The sequence below is a fragment of the Bombina bombina genome, chromosome 5 (genome assembly GCF_027579735.1).
Source record: "Bombina bombina isolate aBomBom1 chromosome 5, aBomBom1.pri, whole genome shotgun sequence".
Lineage (NCBI taxonomy): Eukaryota > Metazoa > Chordata > Amphibia > Anura > Bombinatoridae > Bombina > Bombina bombina.
The window spans coordinates 1,160,868,460-1,160,880,140 of record NC_069503.1 but is presented as its reverse complement, the minus strand read 5'-3'; positions in this window follow the sequence as shown (position 1 = coordinate 1,160,880,140).

The following is an 11,681-nucleotide window of genomic DNA, read 5'->3' as shown; positions in this document are numbered from 1 at the left end:
GAAAGACACATGGAAGGATATATAGAAAAACACAGGGGAACAGAAAGACACATGGAAGGATATAGAAAAAAACACAGGGGAACAGAAAGACACATGGAAGGATATAGAGAAAAAACACAGGGGAACAGAAAGACACATGGAAGGATATATAGAAAAACACAGGGGAACAGAAAGACACATGGAAGGATATAGAAAAAAACACAGGGGAACAGAAAGACACATGGAAGGATATAGAGAAAAACACAGGGGAACAGAAAGACACATGGAAGGATATAGAGAAAAACACACACAGGGGAACAGAAAGACACATGGAAGGATATAGAGAAAAAAACACACAGGGGAACAGAAAGACACATGGAAGGATATAGAGAAAAAACACACAGGAACAGAAAGACACATGGAAGGATATAGAGAAAAACACACAGGGGAACAGAAAGACACATGGAAGGATATAGAGAAAAAAACACACAGGAACAGAAAGACACATGGAAGGATATAGAAAAAAACACAGGGGAACAGAAAGACACATGGAAGGATATAGAAAAAAACACAGGGGAACAGAAAGACACATGGAAGGATATAGAGAAAAACACAGGGGAACAGAAAGACACATGGAAGGATATAGAAAAAACACAGGGGAACAGAAAGACACATGGAAGGATATAGAGAAAAACACTGGGGAACAGAAAGACACATGGAAGGATATAGAGAAAAAAACACAGGGGAACAGAAATACACATGGGAGGATATAGAGAAAAACACACAGGGGAACAGAAAGACACATGGAAGGATATAGAGAACAAACACACAGGGGAACAGAAAGACACATAGAAGGATATAGAGAAAAAACACAGGGGAACAGAAAGACACATGGAAGGATATAGAAAAAACACAGGGGAACAGAAAGACACATGGAAGGATATATAGAAAAAAAACACAGGGGAACAGAAAGACACATGGAAGGATATAGAGAAAAACACAGGGGAACAGAAAGACACATGGAAGGATATATAGAAAAAAACACAGGGGAACAGAAAGACACATGGAAGGATATAGAGAAAAACACAGGGGAACAGAAAGACATATGGAAGGATATAGAAAAAACACAGGGGAACAGAAAGACACATGGAAGGATATATAGAAAAACACAGGGGAACAGAAAGACACATGGAAGGATATAGAAAAAAACACAGGGGAACAGAAAGACACATGGAAGGATATAGAGAAAAACACAGGGGAACAGAAAGACACATGGAAGGATATATAGAAAAACACAGGGGAACAGAAAGACACATGGAAGGATATAGAAAAAAACACAGGGGAACAGAAAGACACATGGAAGGATATAGAGAAAAACACAGGGGAACAGAAAGACATATGGAAGGATATAGAAAAAACACAGGGGAACAGAAAGACACATGGAAGGATATATAGAAAAACACAGGGGAACAGAAAGACACATGGAAGGATATATAGAAAAACACAGGGGAACAGAAAGACACATGGAAGGATATAGAAAAAAACACAGGGGAACAGAAAGACACATGGAAGGATATAGAGAAAAACACAGGGGAACAGAAAGACATATGGAAGGATATAGAAAAAACACAGGGGAACAGAAAGACACATGGAAGGATACAGAGAAAAACACACAGGGGAACAGAAAGACACATGGAAGGATATAGAAAAAAACACAGGGGAACAGAAAGACACATGGAAGGATATAGAGAAAAAAACACACAGGGGAACAGAAAGACACATGGAAGGATATAGAGAAAAAACACAGGGGAACAGAAAGACACATGGAAGGATATAGAGAAAAAAACACACAGGGGAACAGAAAGACACATGGAAGGATATAGAGAAAAAACACAGGGGAACAGAAAAACACATGGAAGGATATATAGAAAAACACAGGGGAACAGAAAGACACATGGAAGGATATATAGAAAAACACAGGGGAACAGAAAGACACATGGAAGGATATAGAAAAAAAACACAGGGGAACAGAAAGACACATGGAAGGATATAGAGAAAAACACAGGGAACAGAAAGACATATGGAAGGATATAGAAAAAAACACAGGGGAACAGAAAGACACATGGAAGGATATATAGAAAAACACAGGGGAACAGAAAGACACATGGAAGGATATAGAAAAAAACACAGGGGAACAGAAAGACACATGGAAGGATATAGAGAAAAACACAGGGGAACAGAAAGACACATGGAAGGATATATAGAAAAACACAGGGGAACAGAAAGACACATGGAAGGATATAGAAAAAAACACAGGGGAACAGAAAGACACATGGAAGGATATAGAGAAAAACACAGGGGAACAGAAAGACATATGGAAGGATATAGAAAAAACACAGGGGAACAGAAAGACACATGGAAGGATATATAGAAAAACACAGGGGAACAGAAAGACACATGGAAGGATATATAGAAAAACACAGGGGAACAGAAAGACACATGGAAGGATATAGAAAAAAACACAGGGGAACAGAAAGACACATGGAAGGATATAGAGAAAAACACAGGGGAACAGAAAGACATATGGAAGGATATAGAAAAAAACACAGGGGAACAGAAAGACACATGGAAGGATACAGAGAAAAACACACAGGGGAACAGAAAGACACATGGAAGGATATAGAAAAAAACACAGGGGAACAGAAAGACACATGGAAGGATATAGAGAAAAAAACACACAGGGGAACAGAAAGACACATGGAAGGATATAGAGAAAAAACACAGGGGAACAGAAAGACACATGGAAGGATATAGAGAAAAAAACACAGGGGAACAGAAAGACACATGGAAGGATATAGAGAAAAAAACACACAGGGGAACAGAAAGACACATGGAAGGATATAGAGAAAAAACACAGGGGAACAGAAAGACACATGGAAGGATATAGAAAAAAACACACAGGAACAGAAAGACACATGGAAGGATATAGAGAAAACACACAGGGAAACAGAAAGACACATGGAAGGATATAGAGAAAAAAACACAGGGGATCAGAAAGACACATGGAAGGATATAGAGAAAAAAACACAGGGGAACAGAAAGACACATGGAAGGATATAGAGAAAAAAACACACATGGGAACAGAAAGACACATGGAAGGATATAGAGAAAAACACACAGGAACAGAAAGACACATGGAAGGATATAGAAAAAAACACAGGGGATCAGAAAGACACATGGAAGGATATAGAGAAAAACACAGGGGAACAGAAAGACACATGGAAGGATATAGAAAAAAACACACAGGAACAGAAAGACACATGGAAGGATATAGAGAAAACACACAGGGGAACAGAAAGACACATGGAAGGATATAGAAAAAAAACACACAGGAACAGAAAGACACATGGAAGGATATAGAGAAAACACACAGGGGAACAGAAAGACACATGGAAGGATATAGAGAAAAAAACACAGGGGATCAGAAAGACACATGGAAGGATATAGAGATAAAAACACAGGGGAACAGAAAGACACATGGAAGGATATAGAGAAAAACACAGGGGAACAGAAAGACACATGGAAGGATATAGAAAAAAACACAGGGGATCAGAAAGACACACGGAAGGATATAGAGAAAAAAACACACAGGGGAACAGAAAGACACATGGAAGGATATAGAGAAAACACACAGGGGAACAGAAAGACACATGGAAGGATATAGAAAAAAACACAGGGGATCAGAAAGACACATGGAAGGATATAGAGAAAAAAAACACAGGAACAGAAAGACACATGGAAGGATATAGAGAAAAAACACACAGGAACAGAAAGACACATGGAAGGATATAGAGAAAAAACACAGGGGAACAGAAAGACACATGGAAGGATATAGAGAAAAAAACACAGGGGAACAGAAAGACACATGGAAGGATATAGAAAAAAAACACAGGAACAGAAAGACACATGGAAGGATATAGAAAAAAAACACAGGGGAACAGAAAGACACATGGAAGGATATAGAAAAAAAAACACACAGGAACAGAAAGACACATGGAAGGATATAGAGAAAAAAACACAGGGGAACAGAAAGACACATGGAAGGATATAGAGAAAAAAACACAGAGGAACAGAAATACACATGGAAGGATATAGAGAAAAACACAGGGGAACAGAAAGACACATGGAAGGATATAGAGAAAAACACACACAAAGGAACATAAAGACACATGGAAGGATATAGATAAAAACACACACAAAGGAACAGAAAGACACATGGAAGGATATAGAGAAAAAACACACAGGGGAACAGAAAGACACATGGAAGGATATAGAGAAAAAAACACAGGGGGACAGAAAGACACATGGAAGAATATAGAGAACAAACACACAGGGGAACAGAAAGACACATGGAAGGATATAGAGAAAAAAACACAGGGGAACAGAAAGACACATGGAAGGATATAGAGAAAAAACACACAAAGGAACAGAAAGACACATGGAAGGATATAGAGAAAAAAACATAGGGGAACAGAAAGACACATGGAAGGATATAGAGAAAAAAACACAGGGGAACAGAAAGACGCATGGAAGGATATAGAAAAAAACACAGGGGAACAGAAAGACACATGGAAGGATATAGAAAAAACCACAGGGGAACAGAAAGACACATGGAAGGATATAGAGGAAAAAAAACACAGGGGAACAGAAAGACACATGGAAGGATATAGAGAAAAACACACACAAAGGAACAGAAAGACACATGGAAGGATATAGAGAAAAAACACAGGGGAACAGAAAGACACATGGAAGGATATAGAAAAAAACACAGGGGAACAGAAAGACACATGGAAGGATATAGAAAAAAATACAGGGGAACAGAAAGACACATGGAAGGATATAGAGAAAAAAACACAGGGGAACAGAAAGACACATGGAAGGATATAGAGAAAAAAAAACAGGGGAACAGAAAGACACATGGAAGGATATAGAGAAAAAAACACAGAGGAACAGAAATACACATGGAAGGATATAGAGAAAAAATCACAGAGGAACAGAAAGACACATGGAAGGATATAGATAAAAAAAACATAGGGGAACAGAAAGACACATGGAAGGATATAGAAAAAAACACAGGGGAACAGAAAGACACATGGAAGGATATAGAAAAAAACACAGGGGAACAGAAAGACACATGGAAGGATATAGAGAAAAAAACACAGGGGAACAGAAAGACACATGGAAGGATATAGAGAAAAAACACAGGGGAACAGAAAGACACATGGAAGGATATAGAGAAAAAACACAGGGGAACAGAAAGACACATGGAAGGATATAGAAAAAAACACAGGGGAACAGAAAGACACATGGAAGGATATAGAAAAAAATACAGGGGAACAGAAAGACACATGGAAGGATATAGAGAAAAAAACACAGGGGAACAGAAAGACACATGGAAGGATATAGAGAAAAAAAAACAGGGGAACAGAAAGACACATGGAAGGATATAGAGAAAAAAGCACAGAGGAACAGAAATACACATGGAAGGATATAGAGAAAAAATCACAGAGGAACAGAAAGACACATGGAAGGATATAGATAAAAAAAACATAGGGGAACAGAAAGACACATGGAAGGATATAGAAAAAAACACAGGGGAACAGAAAGACACATGGAAGGATATAGAAAAAAACACAGGGGAACAGAAAGACACATGGAAGGATATAGAGAAAAAAACACACAGGGGAACAGAAAGACACATGGAAGGATATAGAGAAAAAACACAGGGGAACAGAAAGACACATGGAAGGATATAGAGAAAAAAACACAGGGGAACAGAAAGACACATGGAAGGATATAGAGAAAAAAACACACAGGGGAACAGAAAGACACATGGAAGGATATAGAGAAAAAACACAGGGGAACAGAAAGACACATGGAAGGATATAGAAAAAAACACACAGGAACAGAAAGACACATGGAAGGATATAGAGAAAACACACAGGGAAACAGAAAGACACATGGAAGGATATAGAGAAAAAAACACAGGGGATCAGAAAGACACATGGAAGGATATAGAGAAAAAAACACAGGGGAACAGAAAGACACATGGAAGGATATAGAGAAAAAAACACACATGGGAACAGAAAGACACATGGAAGGATATAGAGAAAAACACACAGGAACAGAAAGACACATGGAAGGATATAGAAAAAAACACAGGGGATCAGAAAGACACATGGAAGGATATAGAGAAAAACACAGGGGAACAGAAAGACACATGGAAGGATATAGAAAAAAACACACAGGAACAGAAAGACACATGGAAGGATATAGAGAAAACACACAGGGGAACAGAAAGACACATGTAAGGATATAGAAAAAAAACACACAGGAACAGAAAGACACATGGAAGGATATAGAGAAAACACACAGGGGAACAGAAAGACACATGGAAGGATATAGAGAAAAAAACACAGGGGATCAGAAAGACACATGGAAGGATATAGAGATAAAAACACAGGGGAACAGAAAGACACATGGAAGGATATAGAGAAAAACACAGGGGAACAGAAAGACACATGGAAGGATATAGAAAAAAACACAGGGGATCAGAAAGACACATGGAAGGATATAGAGAAAAAAACACACAGGGGAACAGAAAGACACATGGAAGGATATAGAGAAAACACACAGGGGAACAGAAAGACACATGGAAGGATATAGAAAAAAACACAGGGGATCAGAAAGACACATGGAAGGATATAGAGAAAAAAAACACAGGAACAGAAAGACACATGGAAGGATATAGAGAAAAAACACACAGGAACAGAAAGACACATGGAAGGATATAGAGAAAAAACACAGGGGAACAGAAAGACACATGGAAGGATATAGAGAAAAAAACACAGGGGAACAGAAAGACACATGGAAGGATATAGAAAAAAAACACAGGAACAGAAAGACACATGGAAGGATATAGAAAAAAAACACAGGGGAACAGAAAGACACATGGAAGGATATAGAAAAAAAAACACACAGGAACAGAAAGACACATGGAAGGATATAGAGAAAAAAACACAGGGGAACAGAAAGACACATGGAAGGATATAGAGAAAAAAAACACAGAGGAACAGAAATACACATGGAAGGATATAGAGAAAAACACACACAAAGGAACATAAAGACACATGGAAGGATATAGATAAAAACACACACAAAGGAACAGAAAGACACATGGAAGGATATAGAGAAAAAACACACAGGGGAACAGAAAGACACATGGAAGGATATAGAGAAAAAAACACAGGGGGACAGAAAGACACATGGAAGAATATAGAGAACAAACACACAGGGGAACAGAAAGACACATGGAAGGATATAGAGAAAAAAACACAGGGGAACAGAAAGACACATGGAAGGATATAGAGAAAAAACACACAAAGGAACAGAAAGACACATGGAAGGATATAGAGAAAAAAACATAGGGGAACAGAAAGACACATGGAAGGATATAGAGAAAAAAACACAGGGGAACAGAAAGACACATGGAAGGATATAGAAAAAAAACACAGGGGAACAGAAAGACACATGGAAGGATATAGAAAAAAACACACAGGGGAACAGAAAGACACATGGAAGGATATAGAGGAAAAAAAACACAGGGGAACAGAAAGACACATGGAAGGATATAGAGAAAAACACACACAAAGGAACAGAAAGACACATGGAAGGATATAGAGAAAAAACACAGGGGAACAGAAAGACACATGGAAGGATATAGAAAAAAACACAGGGGAACAGAAAGACACATGGAAGGATATAGAAAAAAATACAGGGGAACAGAAAGACACATGGAAGGATATAGAGAAAAAAACACAGGGGAACAGAAAGACACATGGAAGGATATAGAGAAAAAAAAACAGGGGAACAGAAAGACACATGGAAGGATATAGAGAAAAAAAACACAGAGGAACAGAAATACACATGGAAGGATATAGAGAAAAAATCACAGAGGAACAGAAAGACACATGGAAGGATATAGATAAAAAAAACATAGGGGAACAGAAAGACACATGGAAGGATATAGAAAAAAACACAGGGGAACAGAAAGACACATGGAAGGATATAGAAAAAAACACAGGGGAACAGAAAGACACATGGAAGGATATAGAGAAAAAAACACAGGGGAACAGAAAGACACATGGAAGGATATAGAGAAAAAACACAGGGGAACAGAAAGACACATGGAAGGATATAGAGAAAAAACACAGGGGAACAGAAAGACACATGGAAGGATATAGAGAAAAACACACAGGGGAACAGAAAGACACATGGAAGGATATAGAGAAAACACAGGGGAACAGAAAGACACATGGAAGGACTAAGAGAAAAAAAACACAGGGGAACAGAAAGACACATGGAAGGATATAGAGAAAAAACACACAGGGGAACAGAAAGACACATGGAAGGATATAGAAAAAAACACAGGGGAACAGAAAGACACATGGAAGGATATAGAGAAAAAAACACAGGGGAACAGAAAGACACATGGAAGGATATAGAGAAAAAAACACAGGGGAACAGAAAGACACATGGAAGGATATAGAAAAAAACACACAGGAACAGAAAGACACATGGAAGGAAATAGAGAAAAACACAGGGGAACAGAAAGACACATGGAAGGATATAGAGAAAAAACACAGGGGAACAGAAAGACACATGGAAGGACTAAGAGAAAAAAAACACAGGGGAACAGAAAGACACATGGAAGGATATAGAGAAAAAACACACAGGGGAAAAGAAAGACACATGGAAGGATATAGAGAAAAAACACAGGGGAACAGAAAGACACATGGAAGGATATAGAAAAAAACACAGGGGAACAGAAAGACACATGGGAGGATATAGAGAAAAACACACAGGAACAGAAAGACACATGGAAGGATATAGAGAAAAAACACAGGGGAACAGAAAGACACATGGAAGGATATAGAGAAAAAACACAGGGGAACAGAAAGACACATGGAAGGATATAGAGAAAAACACAGCGGAACAGAAAGACACATGGAAGGATATAGAGAAAAAACACAGGGGAACAGAAAGACACATGGAAGGATATAGAGAAAAAACACACACAAAGGAACAGAAAGACACATGGAAGGATATAGAGAAAAAACACAGGGGAACAGAAAGACGCATGGAAGGATATAGAAAAAAACACAGGGGAACAGAAAGACACATGGAAGGATATAGAGAAAAAACACAGGGGAAGAGAAAGACACATGGAAGGATATAGAGAAAAACACAGGGGAACAGAAAGACACATGGAAGGATATAGAGAAAAAACACAGGGGAACAGAAAGACACATGGAAGGATATAGAGAAAAAACACACACAAAGGAACAGAAAGACACATGGAAGGATATAGAGAAAAAACACAGGGGAACAGAAAGACACATGGAAGGATATAGAAAAAAACACAGGGGAACAGAAAGACACATGGAAGGATATAGAGAAAAACACACACAAAGGAACAGAAAGACACATGGAAGGATATAGAGAAAAACACACACAAAGGAACAGAAAGACACATGGAAGGATATAGAGAAAACAAAGGGGAACAGAAAGACACATGGAAGGATATAGAAAAAAACACAGGGGAACAGAAAGACACATGGAAGGATATAGAGAAAACACACACACAAAGGAACAGAAAGACACATGGAAGGATATAGAGAAAAAACACACAGGGGAACAGAAAGACACATGGAAGGATATAGATTAAAAAACACAGGGGAACAGAAATACACATGGGAGGATATAGAGAAAAAACACACAAAGGAACAGAAAGACACATGGAAGGATATAGATTAAAAAACACAGGGGAACAGAAATACACATGGGAGGATATAGAGAAAAACACAGGGGAACAGAAAGACACATGGAAGGATATAGAGAAAAAACACACAGGAACAGAAAGACACATGGAAGGATATAGAGAAAAAAACACACAGGGGAACAGAAAGACACATGGAAGGATATAGAGAAAAAAACACACAGGAACAGAAAGACACATGGAAGGATATAGAGAAAAAAACACAGGGGAACAGAAAGACACATGGAAGGATATAGAAAAAAACACAGGGGAACAGAAAGACACATGGAAGGATATAGAAAAAACCACAGGGGAACAGAAAGACACATGGAAGGATATAGACAAAAAAACATAGGGGAACAGAAAGACACATGGAAGGATATAGAGAAAAACACACACAAAGGAACAGAAAGACACATGGAAGGATATAGAGAAAAAAACACAGGGGAACAGAAAGACACATGGAAGGATATAGAAAAAACCACAGGGGAACAGAAAGACACATGGAAGGATATAGAGGAAAAAAAACACAGGGGAACAGAAAGACACATGGAAGGATATAGAGAAAAACACACACAAAGGAACAGAAAGACACATGGAAGGATATAGAGAAAAAACACAGGGGAACAGAAAGACACATGGAAGGATATAGAAAAAAACACAGGGGAACAGAAAGACACATGGAAGGATATAGAAAAAAATACAGGGGAACAGAAAGACACATGGAAGGATATAGAGAAAAAAACACAGGGGAACAGAAAGACACATGGAAGGATATAGAGAAAAAAAAACAGGGGAACAGAAAGACACATGGAAGGATATAGAGAAAAAAACACAGAGGAACAGAAATACACATGGAAGGATATAGAGAAAAAATCACAGAGGAACAGAAAGACACATGGAAGGATATAGATAAAAAAAACACAGGGGAACAGAAAGACGCATGGAAGGATATAGAAAAAACACAGGGGAACAGAAAGACACATGGAAGGATATAGAGAAAAAACACAGGGGAAGAGAAAGACACATGGAAGGATATAGAGAAAAACACAGGGGAACAGAAAGACACATGGAAGGATATAGAGAAAAAACACAGGGGAACAGAAAGACACATGGAAGGATATAGAGAAAAAACACACACAAAGGAACAGAAAGACACATGGAAGGATATAGAGAAAAAACACAGGGGAACAGAAAGACACATGGAAGGATATAGAAAAAAACACAGGGGAACAGAAAGACACATGGAAGGATATAGAGAAAAACACACACAAAGGAACAGAAAGACACATGGAAGGATATAGAGAAAAACACACACAAAGGAACAGAAAGACACATGGAAGGATATAGAGAAAACAAAGGGGAACAGAAAGACACATGGAAGGATATAGAAAAAAACACAGGGGAACAGAAAGACACATGGAAGGATATAGAGAAAACACACACACAAAGGAACAGAAAGACACATGGAAGGATATAGAGAAAAAACACACAGGGGAACAGAAAGACACATGGAAGGATATAGAGAAAAAAACACAGGGGAACAGAAAGACACATGGAAGGATATAGAGAAAAAACACACAAAGGAACAGAAAGACACATGGAAGGATATAGATTAAAAAACACAGGGGAACAGAAATACACATGGGAGGATATAGAGAAAAACACAGGGGAACAGAAAGACACATGGAAGGATATAGAGAAAAAACACACAGGAACAGAAAGACACATGGAAGGATATAGAGAAAAAAACACACAGGGGAACAGAAAGACACATGGAAGGATATAGAGAAAAAAACACACAGGAACAGAAAGACACATGGAA